Source organism: Budorcas taxicolor, chromosome 22 (assembly GCF_023091745.1).
Source record: "Budorcas taxicolor isolate Tak-1 chromosome 22, Takin1.1, whole genome shotgun sequence".
Taxonomy (NCBI): domain Eukaryota; kingdom Metazoa; phylum Chordata; class Mammalia; order Artiodactyla; family Bovidae; genus Budorcas; species Budorcas taxicolor.
The window spans coordinates 29,869,253-29,889,120 of NC_068931.1; positions in this window are offsets into that span (position 1 = coordinate 29,869,253).

The window sequence follows — 19,868 nt, forward strand, 5'->3', positions numbered from 1 at the left end:
GTGTCTGAATTCAGTCCAGTGGAATGAGAGTGAAAGTGCTGTAAAAAACTTCGAGTCTGGTTTACAAACACATGGAAATTAGTAAGAGTAGGAAAGACCCGAGTTAGATTATGACTCAAGTTAATGGAAAAATCCACGTCCAAAGACCCAGAGACCCTCAGTTCTGTGCCCTTGTTACGACAAATTTTACGGCCCCTCTGTTCCTTAGAGTGCTCTTCTGCTCCTGAGAGTCTCTCCAAACCCCTGGACACATATCTGCTGTACGTGGCAGAGAAAGAGGATAATAACATCCTCCAAGTCTTGAAATCCATTCCACACACTGGCCAACCCCCCAGCTTGCTCACGACTGTGGAACCGCAGCCTTTCACGTTTCTAACAGCCCTTCCCCAAAGAGCTACTACTGCCTGGTGTATAATCACCCCTATAAAATGGATATGAATCTTTAAATCTATTTAAATCACATTCCTTTAGAGCCCTTGAAAGGTAGTTCCTATTCAACAAAATAATTTCTCATGCAAGAAAATCCTTGTACTTTGTTTGATCAGTTCAATTGGAACACAGGAGGGGCTTTCTTTCCTGAGCTTGTCTTTGCCCTGTAATGCAAAATGACTTAGTGGTCTGTGGGCTTCTTCTGATGCCTTTGGCTCAGCTATTGACAACCAAGCCCTTAGAGGGTTTGGAATCAATAGGAATAGAATAAAAGGACACAGTGCTTTTACACATGGGTTATTGCAGCGTGTATCTATTTATAGTGAACTTCATCAATATGGATGATTGCCTTCAGCTACTGCACTGTTAGCATTCATCGATTTAAAGCCTTCAAAGAATTCAAATGCCAAGCATATTAAAGAAGCATGTCTGGAACCCAGACTATTCAAATATAAAAGAGTCAATAGAGAGAGACAAAAGTTTCCTAAATAATTAATTACTAAGATCATTGCTAAAGTAACAGACCTCTCTCTCTTTCTCTCTATGGAGGACTGTCTCTGACACAGACGAGAAATAAAGCTGAGGCAGTGCTTGTCCAGTAACACTAGGTGGCAGCAGTGGGTTTTGAGCCAAAACACTACCTTTTCCAATGGGCAAAGTTACCATGATTAAGAACCAACCAGTTAATTTATGAATAACTAGATTTCGATTACCTACGAAGACATGGATTTGTTTTTACTGCCTTTTAAAAAACAAATAAAATATGTCCAAACATCCGGGGGGGGGGGGTGAGAAAGCAAATTTGCCATGCAAGGGAGTATCAGGAATGTTCTGATTATAGTCTATTAAATTTGAATAAAACACACATAAAATTAGAAGCAGAAAAATAATTTCCTTTTGCAGATAATAAACTATTCTTATAGGGGAAGCAATGGTTTCACAGAAGACTTGCATTTAAAACATTGGCAATTACTACCAGCTAGACAGTTCTTAGCAATTTGTAATTTGAAAGGGACTGACTTGTCAGCATATGATTGATATTTGAAAAGTAATGTGAACTTTTGTTGATTTATTTTCTGTAATGCTATTCAGTATTTTTAAGACTCTAGTGTAAATATCTCTTAACACAAGAGGAACCTATTAATCCTTCTGGAAAGTACTAAATTATGTGTCAATTTTTAAATCAAGAAATAATGCAAGATTAACAATCTGGCCTTAGTCTGGCAAGCTGGGTCAAGAAATAAAGATCGGGTGTGTTCTCAGATTCTCACAGGGTTTTACTCAGCATTTATCTGAATAATTGAAGCAAGTTCAGAGTATTGTTGCCCACAGAGGCAGGAAGACATGATAGAAGTCTGGACAGAGAGTGAATTTTAGTTCTAGCTCTAGCTCTAATTTATTTTCTGACCTTGAGTCAATAACATAGCAGTCTTAGATGCCAAGTGTTCATTTTTAACTACCTAAAATGTATCTCTTGTTTTAGATGATTTCTTCTACATTCTCATCTGGTTTTATGATCAACAGATTCCAATTCCTTTGCCCAGTGATCACTTGGTACATGTATTTGGCATGTAATGTGTAGAAAGTGTGTGTGTGTGTGTGTGTGTGTGTGTGTGTGTGTGTGTATGCATGCATCGTAGAGGACTGAGCCTGGTTTTAAACTCACAATGAAAATAACATAGCCAGTAAGTGCTGCCTCTTGTACAGGACTATATTGTGTATTTATTTATTTACTTCACAAAGAGCTCTTGAGAACATTGTGCAAATGTGTATAGTTTTATACCTAGAAGATGGAAAGAGGGATATAACAAGTGACTCTGTTACAACCACAGAGAATTAATTGTATTTTTCACTGCTGTTTTCTTTACTCTCACCTCAGGATGGAAATCAAATACCTTTACGTAGAATCTGCCACAGGCAATGATTTCACTATGGTCACTAGGTCTTGGCTTAGGCTTTACAGAGATCAGGGTCTTCTGATTCTGCTAAAATGGAAAATGTACCTAAGGCTCAGAAAGACAAGGCTGATGAAATTTAATCTGTTTAGTGTTTATTACATAGATTGGTCTGCAGACATTTTCAAAAATGATGAGTTCAATGCGGCAGGTTTCAGATCTTCCTTAATTAGAAATATGTGTTAGTTATGAGCATAACCCCATCGTCCAGTTAGATCATGGTTATGATGTGTCATGAGAGAAACAATGGGAGGACTGGACTTCATGAGTTTATGGGGGACTTAGAGTTCCAATCTGACAACAACTAGCATTTAACGAATATCTACCATTTTCTAAGCTTCATTCTAAGTGCTTTGTCATTAGTGTCTCATTTAATCTTCCTATCAGGAATAAGAAATTTACACAATCAATGTACAGATGAAGAAAATAAGCTGGAGAAAGATTAAGAAACTTGCCCATGGTAATAAGTGGCAGAACCAGATTCAAAGCTAGAAAGTCTGGGTTCTGAGCCCAAGTTCTTAACCATCATTTAGGTAGCTGGGCTCAGAGCTGAGTCTTCTGTTGTGGAAGCCTCAGGAAGCAAAACGATGTGACTTTGTTAAAGAATTAGTGCAGTCAACATGTGGTTGCCTTTTAGGTTTGTTAACTCAGCCTTACTCTGGAAGAATTGGAGTTTTAGTACCTAATGAGAACAATCAACTTTTAAGAATTCTTGCAATTCTTGTGAGAGTTCTCTCACATCATTAGTGGGGAATCTTCTAGCTGTTTGGTCAAACCACTTGCTTTGAAAGTAAAAACCTCAACAGTCCTGAAGAATCACTTCATTATTTCAGAATAGGTCATATGAAAAGCTGTTACATCTTTTTTTTCTATGAAAGAATCACATCCCATCTCCCTTAATTGTTCATATCTCTTATTATTAACATGTCCACCCATCTGGATGAATGCTGCTCAGAAGGCTTCTATTTTTCTCTGCCTTTGCTCTTACACCAGAGAGAAGCACAGAGTTAAAAATGGCATAATATATTGCTATTAATAATTGCTCTCCCCAGTGCTACCTGGTTAAATGTGCAACAAAGAATAAATTAAATTGGTTGGCTTCAGACAGCATACATATTCCATGACTGTCAATGGGTTACATTATTTGTAATTCTCAAAGTTGCCGGAGAGAGTAGTAACAAATTCCCTATTAACGGAGAGGGGCAGACCCATGGGAAATCGCGCCATTTGACCAGTGATCTCTTCACTGGGGACAGAACCATCTCTTCGGCTTTATATACTGCAGAAGTACATTTTTTTTCCCTTACCTCAACCCAAAGCTGAATATCACCAGGGATGATCATTTAATTTCACATTTTATTAAAACACTTAATGCAAAGCCATGTTATAACTGAAGGCAAAGCACAGAGCCTGGCGTAAGGAGCTCTTCTTCAGAACATAGTAATGAAAGAATTACCACATTAATCTATGTATAAAGGCCCTTTAGAGATTTTTCATGCCTCCCGTGGTTTCATTTTCCGTGGAAATGTGGAGTCAGAAGAGCTTCAAACAAAATTATTTATCGTTAAACATTTCACTTTTACAGGCACTGCTCTGTCAAGGTGTCGCTTCCATGGCGACCCGCAACGTGACTCTTTTCTTCCGGCTGGGTTCTCTGTAGCACGCACCAGCACTGGGTTCTCTGTAGCATGCACCTCGATCTGGTGTGGGTGGCGGCGTCACTCTGTCCATAAATACATCCCGGAGAGGCTGAGCCTCCTATGTTATATGAAGGGATGTCCTCCAAGTAGCAACTCCATGATCTGTCTGCTAATTGTATTCAACTGAGAGATGCTGGCAAATTCCAAAGAACGGTAGGTAGTGTTCTTAGAATGCTCTCCCTAAAGGGCACCCATGTGGCCTGGACTGTCGCCAGCCTGCCCAGCTGGCTTTGAAGTTTCAAAAAAGTGGGTGTGGGGGGAGATCAGAGGTGGGACTAAAATTATTTTCACATTTCCTGTCACCGCTCCTCCCCGCCCATCCTCCCCTCGCCCCATTCCAGAAATTACCTGAGCAGATCATGCAGTGAGTTGCAGTGAGATAATCACCGCTGATGATGAAGCAGTGTTCATTTGGGCCACTATTTGCATTTCCCTCATCCTGACAGATACCTCTAGCTGACTGCGGTTTCAGCACAGGATTTCTGTTACCAAGTCAACAAAGTTGGTTAAATGGAAGAAATAAAATAACAGGGTTGATGAATGGTTTCAAACTAAAGCCTTGGGACTTCCCTGGTGATCCAGTGGCTAAGACTCTGGGCTCCCAATTCAGGGGGCCAATTCAGGTCTGACCCCTGATCAGGGAACTAGATCCCATCTGTGACACCTAAAAAAAAACATCCCACACCCCACAATGAAGACTGAAGATCTTGTATGCTACAATTGAGACCTGGGGCAGCCAAATAAATATTTTTCTTTAAAAATATTGAAATTCTCATTTCAATGCAGAAATTCTTATTTCAATATTAAAAATGCAGAAATTCGTAACAATTTTGTGAAGTTTTAGGGATATGGTGCTAAGAAAGCTTGAAACCTCTTAAGAGGCTAGAACACGGTCTGCTTAGTAACAAAAAAAAGTCAAATGCAACTTGCAGTCCAGGCCTGTTGGCAAATGGTCCTTGTTGCTATTAAAATGATCACCAGGGAGTTCAAGGACGAGGGTGTCGTTTGAAATGGCCTTGGAAAATATGTTGAAAGAATTGCCTCAAACCATTTTCCCTGGTGCTCATTCTTTGTCCCTGCGCTCTCACACACGGTCTGTGATAAAATACATTCTGTATATTTATAGTGTGTCCAGAAAATGCCAAAGTGCTTAAGGCTTCAACATTGTTTTCATTAGAGATGGATACTTCAGGGAATTGTAAATGCCAACTTTTCAAATGTGCTGTAGATGGAAAAAAAAAATCCTAAAGATGCCCGCTTTTACAACTATTTTGTGCTGTGTGAAACCCTGGACGAGCTGCTTTATGACTAGAATGGAGAAAGGCTCCTATGTCAGATGTAAACCATAGTATCACAGTACCTCTAGCTCCTAGCAGAAATGCTGGTGGTCAACCTAGCAAAGGCTTGGAAACAAGATTATTCAGCTAAACTTCGTCTTTCTTCAACCTCACCAATGCTAGTCAGTAAATCCAAGGTTACATAGATCTAAATATCAGGAGCCTTTACAATTGCAATACAGTTCTGTCCTTCCTTTCCAGCCCATCAATTCCCTGTCCACATTCATTTGCAGGTATCATAGGACAGGTATTCTTTTATCTGCATTCTGATTGGACCTCTAGCGCCCAATGGACCTCAGCTTCTCTGCCACTGAAAAGTACCAGACACTGCCAGTCCTTGCCTCTGTGCTTTGCTTCTCACTTAGAAACCATCACATCATGTCACAAGGAGAACAGGCCAGGCTCTCTGGTTTAGCAACCCCAGTTTCTCTCTCAAATAGACTTTATAAGAATCCAAGCCAGTGCTTTTCAAATCTTCCCCTGCCTGCTTGTGAAATCAGCCTTCTAAGGCATTCACAGTAAGTGAAAAGCTTAGACTCATCACCCATTCCAGGTAGGCCACTGGATGACTGGATAACCACACTCAAGCCTGATTTTGAAGACCCCCTTGTCATTTTCTCTTTAAGCAGAGAAGAGGTAGTTATCCTTTTCTCAGCATGGGGATAATGGAAGGATGACACCTACTTCCAGCCACGGCAGAAGATGAGGGTGGGCATAATAATGATGCCTCTGTAGTTCTAATTTTGTGCTCCTGTCTTCAATAGACATGTAAACATCGCACAGTTTGTACCCAATAATGTGTCAGATACTGGAAGTACACAAAGGAATAAGACATCTTTAAATGTCTTTAAATTCTGTATTGTTCTAGAAGTTCACAGCTGAATGGAAGAGCTAGATTTCTAAATACCTAAGACGGTCCAGTCTCATGAGAGCGTGATGATGGTTGCCATGCTGAGGGCATTATTACGAGCACACACATTATTATGACCCTATGAGATAGGGTCCCCTATCTCAGGAAGTTTCCAGAAGGGAAGACGCTTGAGCTGAAAATTCCAAAATGAACAGAGCTAATCAAAGAACGGATATGGATGGTGAAGTGGTAACTGGGGTAGAGATAGAGAGGAGGAAAGGAGTAATAGATAGAGGAGATTCAGTGACAAGTTTTGGAGATATGGAGAAGTTGTACACATGGTTGATTGCAGAGTACATTACGGTGACCAGTAGGGATGGGCGGATGGGAGGCCAGCAGAGAGCTGACCTGAGGGACCCTAGATACCTTCATGGGAGGCAAGGTACAAGCTGACCTGAAGGTTCTAAGGAGCCAGTGAAGAATGTTGTAGGGAGGAGTAACATGATCTTGTTTACTTTAAAAGATCACGCTGACCTTGAAATGGACCATGGCTCAAATATAGTGGAATTTGGAAATGAGTTGCAGACAAATAGTGGATGAACCTTACATGACATTTAAAGATAAATATACCTTTGACCCTCTCCCCGCTTTAGCTATTACTTAGTTTAGGATTTTCAAATTTGTGCATAAATATTTTTAAGAAAAATATATTAGCAGTGTCATTAGTATTGAAAAGATTTATTTTTTTTCGTCTAGAAGGCAAAGACATTTAAGCCAGGGATGGGCAACATTTTGCCTGAGATCCTCAGTCTCCCTGATAAAATGATGGCTGTTGTAGTCCTAGAGAAATGAGCTCTCTAAACCTGATATGAAGACTCCTTTGCCTAGTCTATATCTTCCAGGTCTAGGAGTACTTTGAGATGTGTATATAGTTTGTCCTCTTACTGACAGGAGACTGGACTGTTTTGGCTTCTAGAGCAACAGGTGAGCTGACTGTCGGGATCTAAATTCAGATGAAACATTTTCCTTTTCTGCTTAAATTCTAGCTAACATCAGTAACTGTATTAAGAGAATCATAAAACTAGGTTGTGTTTGCATCATCAATGGACTGATCATTTAAAAGTTTATTCAGTAACTCTGGCTTTCTTAGATAGCAATCTTGATTGATTTGACAAGTGCTCCACGTTGGCCATCAGCACAACACCACATTGCCCTTTCACGTCAAGGACCCTTGGTCTAAATATATCAGTTCTTATTTCCAGGGCTGTATCACCAAGTGCAAAGTTAAGCAGTCAACATAAATGTGTTAGTCACAGTTTTGTTGTTGTTCAGTCATAGTTCAATTCAGTCTCTCAGTCGTGTCTGACTCTTTGCAACCCCATGAACCACAGCACAGCAGGCCTCCCTATCTATCATCAACTCCCAGAGCCTACCCAAACCCATGTCCATTGAGTCGGTGATGCCATCCAACCATCTCATCCTCTGTTGTCCCCTTCTCCTCCTGCCCCCAATCCCTCCCAGCATCAGAGTCTTTTCCAATGAGTCAACCCTTCGCATGAGGTGGCCGAAGTACTGGAGTTTCAGCTTCAACATCAGTCCTTCCAATGAACACCCAGGACTGATCTCCTTTAAGATGGACTGGTTGGATCTCCTTGCAGTCCAAAGGACTCTCAAGAGCCTTATCCAACACCACAGTTCAAAAGCATCAATTCATCGGCACTCAGCTTTCCTTATAGTCCAACTCTCACATCCATACATGGCCACTGGAAAAACCATAGCCTTGACTAGATGGACCTTTGTTGACAAAGTAATGTCTCCACTTTTTAATATGCTATCTAGGTTGTTCATAACTTTCCTTCCAAGGAGTAAGTGTCTTTCAGTTTCATGGCTGCAGTCACCATCTGCAGTGAAATTGGAGCCCAGAAAAATAAAGTCAGCCACTGTTTCCACTGTTTCCCTATCTATTTCCCATGAAGTGATAGGACCGGATGTCATGATCTTAGTTTTCTGAATGTTGAGCTTTAATTCAACTTTTTCACTCTCCTCTTTCACTTTCATCAAGAGGCTCTTTAGTTCTTTACTTTCTGCCATAAGGATGGTGTCATCCGCATATCTGAGGTTATTGATATTTCTTCTGGCAAACTTGATTCCAGCTTGTGCTTCTTCCAGCCCAGCGTTTCTCATGATGTACTCTGCATATAAGTTAAATGAGCAGGGTGACAATATACAGCCTTGATGGACTCCTTTTCCTATTTGGAACCAGTCTGTTGTTCCATGTCCAGTTCTAACTGTTGCTACCTGACCTGCATACAGGTTTCTCAAGAGGCAGGTCAGGTGGTCTGGTATTCCCATCTCTTTCAGAATTTTCCAGTTTTTTGTGATCCACACAGTCAAAGGCTTTGGCATCATCAATAAAGCAGAAATAGATGTTTTCCTGGAACTCCCTTGCTTTTTCCATGATCCAGCAGATGCTGGCAATTTGATCTCTGGTTCCTCTGCCTTTTCTAAAACCAGCTTGAACATCCGAAAGTTCACAGTTCACATATTGCTGAAGCCTGGCTTGGAGAATTTTAAGTATCATTTTACTAGTGTGTGAGATGAGTGCAATTGTGCAGTAGTTTGAGCATTCTTTGGCATTGCCTTTCTTTAGGACTGAAATGAAAAGTTGAAAACTGACCTTTTGCAGTCCTGGTTAATCAGTACATGACTTTCTCTTCCTAATAGCACCTCTGTTTCCTTTGGGAGACTTACTCTTCTTCCCTGTGTGTCATCTCAGGAGGCCAGTGATTGAGCTGCCCTCTCCTCTTGCTAAGGAAGCTGAGAGGGCTTTGAAAGCTCCTTGCGATAGACCCCTGCTCACTGTTGGAGCAAAAGGGAAAAACGTGTCATCTTATCTGAGCTGATTGAATCTCTTGTCCGCAATTTGGATCCTCAGTAGAGATCCCCTGTTGAAGGAACAACAGGAGGAGAATCAGTCCTCTAGGAATGGCTAGGTAAGACCGGGGGGCTGTTTCCACATTTCCACCCTCTCTGCACCCTCATTTTCATCTATGTTAAGCTAGTTACTCGATACTCCCTTTAAATCTCTGAGGCCCCTTACATCATTGCAGTCAACTCCCTTTTTACTTAAAGCAGGTAAGCTGTGTGTGTTTTCTGTTGCTTAACATCAGAGAATCCTAACAGACAAAGTGGTAGGTAATGAATAATTTGCTTTTCGTTGAAGCTCAAGTATGTTGCTCATGGATCACACAAACTCTAACAAAATGCTTATGAAATCTGAAAGAACTAAAGGGTCTTACCTCCATCTTACAATGAAAGCAGCTGAAGTACAAAGAAAGTGAGTATTAGGTTTATGTCACAGATCTCATCAGAAGCCTGAATAAAGAAGAATAAAATAGAGACCTATTGGCTCCTAACTCTGCCAATAATTAGTTGTATGACCTTGAGTAAGTTACTTAACCTTTTTTGCCTTCTGTAATGCGAACTGTAAAATTAGAGGATTGGGTCAAATGATCTTTCAGATCACTCCCACCTCGATCATTTGGCTTTTTTGTCTGAGGCTGTTTTCTAGAGGCTTCTGTTCCTTGACTGGAGACCCTCATCAGTAGACAGAATACATTGATAGCTAAGATACAGTGGTCTTAATAAAATACATTTAAATTAATCTGTGAAAGCAAAATATGATAATAGATCTCTCATTTGTGTTTCCTAGACTCTATGGCTGTCTCTCCCTAATATCAAAAATTTCCTTCTTTTCCCACTTAGAAGTTTTGAGACTTCCTTACTGCTTATTGTCAATGGGAAAATCAGTGATTTTTTCCTCTTCTCTTTAATGTTAATGAAGTCCACAGTTCAGTAAAAAAAGACAATTTTAGAAGAACACAACACTTTTTTAAAAAGTATAGTTGATGCACAATATTGTGTTAGTTTTGGGTGTGTAGAAAACTGGTTGGTTCATGGTTCCAGGGGGTTTGACAGTAGTCCTGAATCCACATGCTCATAGAGGTGAAAAGCATGAATTTCTTCCTGTAGATTCAGTAAAAAATGCCACTGTGACTTAATGGCTCTTATTGGGTGATATATCTGTGCATGTAAATGTAAATGTGTGCTTGGCAAGACTTGGGTCAATTGCTTTCTGCCTGAGCTGAGGGAGAATTAACTCCAGTGAAAATGCACTGCATGGGGTGAGGGTGGACCTCCAGGGGAAAATGACCAAAGAGTGAACAGATGCTAGGCAAGGAGGAAAAAAATCCTGTCCATCCTTCGCACCAGTCTGCCACCCTTCTTTTCTTGAAAATATGGCATTTCCAAATCTTCATTTCATTTGAGGAACTCCTTCACCATCAGTCCTCAGAGACTGACTTTTGACTACACTTATATGTTTAGCCCTGTAGCTTACCCTGTTGTTCTGAGCTCTTCATTTGCTTATAGATTTTTCAAAATTCACTCCCACCCCAGAGTCTTAAAAGTGAGGAACACAAATCCTGGGCATGTGAGGAAAACATTTTACAGAGCATTCATACATAGGAAGTTTTAAGGGTGCTAATTTATAGATCCTCAATTTCCATACCCATTTTTCCCCAAGGTGGCCCTTCCTGAGAACAGATCTGTATTTATAGTACACCTTCCCCACTTCAGAAAAGAAAGGCAAGCATCACACTCTTTCCAAATTGTACTAGAGTGGTTGCTGTTCAGTTGCTAAGTTGTGTCTGACTCTTTGTAACCCCTTAGACTGCAGTACGCCAGACCTCCGTGTCCCTCACTATCTCCTGAAGTTTGCCAAAGTTCATGTCCATTGAATTGGTGATGCTAACCATCTCATCCTCTGCTACCCTCTTCTCTGTTTACCTTCAATCTTTCCCAGATTGAGGTCTTTTCCAAGGAGTCAAGTGGTTAGCTCCGGGCAATTAAAGCTCTCTAAACATCAAATAGTAATAATTTGAAATGCTGGCTTTAAGGATGTCTCCAGCATTGATGAATTAAAGTATCTTAAACCTACCTGGCCTTCTGTCCTTCCCCTTTACTTACATCTATTAAGAGAAAAGTTTATCTTACTTCAGAATGTTCAGAATTCAGAAAAACTACAGCAGTATAGATTATGATGTTAATTAAAAAATAAATAACTGGAATATTTTCTGGAGTTACTGCATTTGCAAGACCACATTAGATTAAAACACACTGATAAAATATTTACATTAATTTTCTTAAATTCCAGGGATGTTGTTTAATAAAGTCATTGAAACCAATTTTAATAAATTATAATGTTATATAATAAGGTGCTCAAGCTTATTTTTACCAAAACATGAAATATGTATTCCATTAGAATACATTTTCATATTTTTACCTGGCTAAATCTAATTTTCTCCTTCCAAATAACATAAAATAAACTTATTTAAACTCATGTTGTAAAATTTTTAAGGCAATTTAAAATGTGTCAGAGGCACATTGTGTTTGCAAACTTGTAAGGGTGTGTATGTATTAAAAATACTGGAAAGCCACTGCCCCCAACTCTAAGAAAGTGACTCTGGGAGTCACTGGTGGAGTTAGCATGAATGTGTGTATGGCCTAGCCTAATTAGGAAGTATCACTCTGGCCTTCTTTTTCTTCTCAGTTATCAGTTATTCTGCTTGTCCAGAGCTTCCTTCCCTGACATATTTCAAGAACTGCCCTCGAAAATTCCTGACTTTTCCAGATATTCCTTCTTATGAGAAACAATACACCATCAGTTCCAAGTAGGTCTTGTGTTCCGTTAGGGAGTTGACAGGTCAATCAAAGTAGAATGACATGTGTGAAATTGCTATTTTCATCAAATAGCATGTTTGGATTTTAATGAGAATTAACGTTTTCCAGAACAAATTCTGCCATTTGAAGAAATTCTAACGACTGTGGTAATTCAAATAGTGAAGAATGAAGGGGAGGGTTACACTTTATCCTATCTTTCAAGTTATTTTACTTATGTGAGCATGAAGCTCACCTTGAGAAATAGTAAATGACCATTACACATGAGCTAGAGTTGCTGTCACATAATACAGTTTTCAAAAAAGGTAACCAGGTAGACTTCTGATTACTTTTATTTTCTTGTTTGGTTTGGTTTTTAATTTTTATTGGAATATAGTTGCTTTACAATGTTGTGTTAGCTTCTGCTGTACAGCAAAGTGAATCAGCTATACACATACACACACCAACCCATTTTTTGGATTTCCTTTCCATTTAGGTCACCATAGAGCACATGGTAGAGTTCTTTATGCTATATATAAAGTTAATTATGTATGCTATACATAAAAACTATCTATTTCATGTATAGTAGTATATAAATAGATTGAAGATACTGACTCAAAAAGATTACTTCTATCTTCTCTAAGAAACAAGTTTACAAAATATAATTAAAATTCTATTAACTTAGATAAGATTTTTTCTGATTGCATACTTTAGTGTATGCTAGAGCCTGAATGATTTTGTCTCCCCTAAAAATTCGTATGTTGAAATCCTAACCTCCCAAAGGTGATGGTATTAGTAGGTGGGGCTTTTGATAGGTGCTTAAGTCATGAGGTTGGGATCCTCATGAATGGAATCAGTGCGTTATGGAAGAGGACCCAGACTAGCTTCTGCCATTTGAGGATACAATCAGAAGACTTCAACACGAAAGAGGATCCTCACGTGACCATGCTGGCCAGACTTCCAACCTCTTGAACTGTGAGAAATAAAATTCTGTTGTTTATAAGCTGTCTTTATAAGCTGTGGTCTTTTGTTAGAGCAGCCCAAGCAGACCACACCAGTGGGACTTCAGATATCTTTATTTAATAGGATGTCGTCTTTATCTTAGCCTTAAGAGTATCCGTGAAGAGAACGTTCTGGATCATCCTGCACCTAGCTAGTGTCTTGGCCCAGCATAAGTTAACCAGCATTCCTAACTATTCTGTATCAGAGAAATGTTAATGAGACCCAAGATATTTTAAATTATTTAGATGTCTGGAATTGCATTGTTAAGGCATTGGGTTATTTGAACTTTAAAAATTATCTGGATATTTTGGCACCATGTGGACTGGAAGAAACACAAGCTGGAATCAAGATTGCCGGGAGAAATATCAATAACCTCAGATATGCAGATGACACCACCCTTATGGCAGAAAGTGAAGAGGAACTAAAAAGCCTCTTGATGAAAGTGAAAGAGGAGAGTGAAAAAGTTGGCTTAAAGCTCAACGTTCAGAAAATGAAAATCATGGCATCTGGTCCCATCACTTCATGGGAAATAGATGGGGAAACAGTGGAAACAGTGACTGGCTTTATTTTTCTGGGCTCCAAAATCACTGCAGATGGTGACTGCAGCCATGAAATTAAAAGACGCTTATTCCTTAGAAGAAAAGTTATGATTAACCTAGATAGCATATTCAAAAGCAGAGACATTACTTTGCTGCCTAAGGTCCATCTAGTCAAGGCTATGGTTTTTCCAGTAGTCATGTATGGATGTGAGAGTTGGACTGTGAAGAAGGCTGAGCACTGAAGAATTGATGCTTTTGAACTGTGGTGTTGGAGAAGACTCTTGAGAGTCCCTTGGACTGCAAGGAGATCCAACCAGTCCATTCTGAAGGAGATCAGTCCTGGGATTTCTTTGGAGGGAATGATGCTAAAGCTGAGACTCCAGTACTTTGGCCACCTCATGCGAAGAGTTGACTCATTGGAAAAGACTGATGCTGGAGGGATTAGGGGCACGAGGAGAAGGGGACGACAGAGGATGAGATGGCTGGATGGCATCACTGACTCGATGGACGTGAGTCTGAGTGAACTCCGGGAGTTGGTGATGGGAGGCCTGGCGTGCCACGATTCATGGGGTCACAAAGAGTCGGACACGACTGAGCGACTGAACTGAACTGAACTGAACTGAAACTAAACACATGCACAGGGGCTTCCCTGGTGGCTCAGCAGTAAAGAATCTGCCTGCCAATGCAGGAGACACAGGTTCAATCCGTGGGTCAGGAAGATCCCCTGGAGAAGGAAATGGCAACCCACTGCAGTATTCTTGCCTGGAGACTCCTGTGGACAGAGGAGCCTGGTGAGCTACAGTCCATGGGGTCACAGAGTCACGTTCAACTTAACGACTAAACAACAGCAAACACACCCACAGGGTCTGGGCGGATGTGTGTACCGTACAGTCGATAGCATACCCTGAGAGCAGGCTCATGGAAAAGGCACAGGTCATCTTATAATTATAGCTATAACATATTAGAAAGCACTTCAAGCCTTTTCTTCCAGACTGTTATGGAATAGCATTTAGTTCTTTTTTATTTGGATTTGAAGGTGATGATGATTTTTATTAATTCTAGTCATAAACTGAAAATTCCATGGACAGAAGAGCATGGCAGACTACAGTCCTTGGGGTTCCAAAGAGTCTGACATGACTGTATGACTAACACTTCATAAACTGCATCTGAAAAAAGTTCATTTTAGACTAAAAAAAACCCCACCAAAACCCAAACACAAAACAAAAGCCAGCTGTTTCTCCAAGTGTTCTGTTGATAGACTCAGTGTGTAGCAGATAACTTGCTGTATCATGTGGACACCACCTGCGAGGGCTCCCTGCTACCCACTTGGCTAACTACACTTCTTTCAGCACCCTTAGTCGCTCTATGAAATCATAAGAGAAATCAAATCATGATGCAATGCACACTTAGGGTGGCTTCTGTAAAATCTGAGAATTAAATGAAGCCAAGACTGTTTGGAAGTTAGTAATGTCCCATCCCTGACTCACATAGTCAACATAAGTTCCACAAGGATTTGACATTTAAATATTAAATACTGAAATTGCAAAATTATCTCCTAAAAGAAATGTGGGTGCTTATTTATGTGGTTCTGGGTGGGAAGATCATGATGAGCACACAAAGAGAAACTATAGTAAAAAAAAAAAAAGATAGATGAAAGTACCTTAAGTACTACGTGGGTGTGCATCTCACAAATATGAACACACACACATACACACATGCACACACTCACACACACACACACTGTTTCTGGGTGTTAAAAGGCCATTAATGAAGGCAAAGAGAAAATGGGGGAAGTTGCAAGTGGGCAATGCATTCATTTTCGTAATGAATCTCTTCTAGACCAATGGAAATAAGATAAACATCTCTCAAAATGAGCAATTCCTAGAAAGGAAATGAAGTGACCAATAGAGAGAAAAATATTAATGTTTTACTAATAATCCAAATGAAAGCCAAACAGAACAGAAGTCTTACATAGAAACTGGCCAAAAAGGCCCAAAAAGGTTTTCATCGCTAGCATGAAAAATGTGTATTTTCAGGCACAAGTGAGCAAATTGTTGATGTGCTCCAGGAGCCTTAACCATGTGCGTCTTCTATGATGCAGACCTTCCACGTCCGGGAATGGATCACAGTGAAATATTGATAGCCACGTGCCACAGGTAGAAACAGAAAGCACAACACTGTCAATAAATTCTGAAAGCTTAGAATTGTACAGACTGATCAAAAATATTTTTTTTTATATTCATATGGATCTTTGTGGTGTTACCCACAATTCTGTTGGATAACATTTAATTCCTTGTTTTTATTTATTTACAGTTATGTGATACACATCACTGTTAGATGCGTTTGATCATAGTAACAGTTCTGGAAGGTGAGACAGTTATTATAAGTATCCTTATTTGGCAGATGAAAAAATTGGAGGTCCAGAGCACTGACAGGTTCAAGGTCACATAGCCAGTACATGTATATGGCAGAGCTGGTCCACCTGACCATGTACTGCTCTCTGAATTGGTGGCTGTTGTTCAGTGGCTCAGTCATCTCTGACTCCTTGTGACCCCATAGACTGGAGCACACTGGGCTCCTCTGTCCATGGGATTCTCCAGGCAAGGATACTGGAGTGGGTTCCCATTTCCTCTACCAGGGATTCTCCCTACCCAGGGATGGAACCTGCATCTCCTGCCTTGGCAGGCAGATCCTTTACCATTGAACCACCATGGAAGCTCCTCTGAACTGGTTACATTCCTTTAATATTTGGGTTCAGTTCAGGTCAGTTGCTCAGCAGTGTACGACTCTTTGCAGCCCTAGTGTCCAAGTTATGCTTGTAGAATATGATATAACAACCATTATTCTGAATTGTGTTTTCCTTCAGATCAAGAGCTGATTTTCAGTATGTATCCATCTCTGAGGGTGTAGGTAGAACAGACTTGGAAACATGCCACCTTGAAAGCTATTCTGAAAGTTTTGCAGACCCCGTTTTATATCATCTTTGTGCTGTGCTCATTTGGTATAAACTTCTTCCTCTCTGAATGATTTTCCACTATGTCCATAAAAAGCAGTAAAGATAGACAGTGTATCTACACATGTATTCCCCATTCCCCTGTACTCTGGGTGCTAGCTTGTGCTCTAAGCTGAAGAGTTCTATTGTTCTGAACAATTTCGGCCAGTGAGTTTCAGTGCAAATTTTCTCAGCCAGTAACCATTCTAAAGTGCTATTGAGGACTGACTTCTGTGCTGTGTATTATTTATTGTGCTCTGACCTCAATTTCTGCCATGGATTTAATCTTTGACTGGAAGTTTTGACACACATAGAGCTGACAAAGGATGAACAAATGTTAGTGCCTTCCCTGCCCCCAAATAAGTGAAAGGATATTATTATGATGGAAGGATGTGTGTGAGGGCTGGGTGAGGGAGGTGAGTAGGATGGAACATAGCTTGAGGTAGAGTAAACAGATGGCAAAGAGCAGCAGGCAATGAAAGACTCGTGGTAATCCATTGAAATTATGAAGGGCAGCATAAATATCACCACAACATGAAGCTTAATGAACATTGGATGGATGGTAACAGGAAGGAAGTTGAGAGGAGAGGAAGAGCAATTGTTGATAGGATGACTTTTCTGGTGGTTCAGACAGTAAAGAATCTGCCTGCAATGCAGGAGACCTGGGTTTGATCCCTGGGTTGGGAAGATCCCCTGGAGAAGAAAATGGCAACTCACTCCAGTATTCTTGCCTGGAGAAATCCATGAACACAGGAGCCTGGTGGCCTATAATTCATAGGGTAGGAAAGAGTCAGACTAACATTTTCATTTTCATTTCCTTGGTAGTTCAGTGGCTAAGACTCTGAGCTCCCAGTGCAGGGGGCTGGGGTTCAATCCTTGGTCAGGGAATTAGATCCATGCTGCAACAAAAATCCTGAAGCCAAAACTAAGACATGATACAGTTAAATAAGTAAATAAATACATATTTTTTAAAGGATAACTAAAGCTCACACTGATTCGATTACTCTCATTTGCAATTTTCATTTTCTTGATTGAATCCATTCCCCTCTCTCTTTCGGTCAATTTTGTATTGGGTTCCTGGTACTGAGAAGAGGGAATCCTACTCAAGTATTTTCACCAGTTTGAATTTAGAGACCTCTTGGTCTTTTAAGAGTGTAATAATAAAGATCTAGTCTTAATACAGACTTACCTCCATTAGTGATCAAGCTAATATTTATAATCAAACTCTTGATCTGCATTTATTTATGCCCATGGCTAAATAAAAAGATGATTTCATGAAGGTGTGGCCTTTCTGGGCAGAATTCCCCAAATGTGTGTTCCTGGGAAGCAGTCCCCAAAGTGTTATGAAAGAAAAACACCTGAGATTCCTCTGGTTAAAAGAGAAAGTTCAGGAAAAGCTGAGTTAAATGAAATTCCTCAGTGTTCTTTAGTCAAAAAGTTTAACAACTTTCACCTGTGAATACATCTTAGACATTTACAAAGAGGGGGCTACAGTATGACTCAGTGATTCCCAAAAGCAGTGACCATAAGACCTCTATTTCATGGAGTACACATTGCCATCTAGCAGCTGGAACTCTTCAGAGTCACACGGGGAATGCTTCTATTAGGTTCCAGCCGAGCTTCTTTGGATTCTTTCTGTTGCCTCATCTCTCTCTCTCTTTTTTTCTTTTTCTTTTTCGTTTAGCTCTTTCATGGCAAATGATTAATGGTAGAACTCTGCCAAGGAGTATTCATCTGTTTAAAAATTTTCCACGTATTTGAAAATTTGAGTAGAACTATCAAGGATTTTTTTTTTTTAATTTTGCTTTTTTCATTATAAAACAATACAAACTGATCAGAAAAAAAGGTTTCATGTGAGAAAAGCCTGGTCAATTACGAGCATGCATAATCTCCCACCTATAGAAAACTTGTTTGCATTTTGGTTACTTTTCCCTTTAAAAAATTCCTATCTGTCATTATAAAAAGTCCTAGTTACATTATGCCTTATCATAATTTTTATCTTTATTCCAACTTTACATCATATCATTATCTGGTTTAGATTAGTTAGTTACAAACTCTGTGCAAATGTCATAGACTAAGATCCAAAAATTTACTTAAACCCGTCAGGCCCTCTGTGTCTTGTCTCTAGCCTGCAGCTCCAGGGGGAGAGCCTCCTTCTTTTCAATGACCCTTCGAGCTTACTTATGTCCTTGCTCATTTTCACATCAGAACTTCATCATTTGCTTTTGTTCTTCTGGAACCTTCTTCTCTTACATCTGTACAAAGTGTGCTCCTTTCGATCACAGATGTTAATGATAATCAGACAGGCTGGTAATGATTGATTTTCTGTACCACCGGATTATAGTTTATTTGCTATTCTTAAGAAGTGAAATTCTGGTATTTCTGTTGGTATTACACTGTTATTTTAATAATACAAACAATCTGAAATTAGTCATTGATGTTTTGAAATCAAGGTTTAAAATTTAATTATTAAATTTATATAAAAAGGAAAGAAAGTCTTGTGTACATCCTAGAGTGGCCCACACCTGCGAATAACAATGGATGTGATATTGCAGAGATTCCATTGAAATAATAACTCACTCTTCAGTTCAAAGATATTTCAAATGAGTAGAATATAAATGTAAGAGTATTGATATCAATTCAGGCGATTATCTACACATGAAAAAACTCAGTGGCAAGCTACAGGTCTTTTATTGAAACAAAATCTACAGTTTCCTATCAATAAAAACACTACAGTCTTTTTAAAAATATTAAAATAAGTATATAAAATTTTCTAAAAAGTCTCTTCAAAGATTTCTGGTAAGAGATGGGATTATTAACAGTCAAGAGAAAATATTTGGAGTGGGCACAAGATTGCTTCTCACTGACTTCTTTAGTCAGAATAAATTTAGTCATAAATTTGCAAATAATGACCTTTGGTACTAAAATGATGACAGAATCAATAAGCTATGCTTTTTAGTAAATGTTTTACATTGTGTTGCTTTTGAAACTTTCAGGATTAATTAAAATTTCTTCATTTTTGTGGAGTGTCTGTTTTAAATCTTTTTAAAAATTTATTTTGACCATGCTGTGTGGCATGCAGGATCTTAGTTCCCTGACCAGGGATCAAACCCATGCCCCTGCAGTGGAAGCATGGAAAGCATGGACCCCCAGGGAAGTCTTTCAGTTTGTTTTTAAGTAATAATTTTCTACTAGTAATTTTATCAGCTAATAACTTATACTAAAATGACAATTCTTACTTGACTTCTGAATTTATGAAGGTGTGGGTTAGTTGGTGTTATAGTTATACAGTTTTATTTTTGAAATTATTAAACATTTGACTTCATGGATTTTTATTGTATCAAAT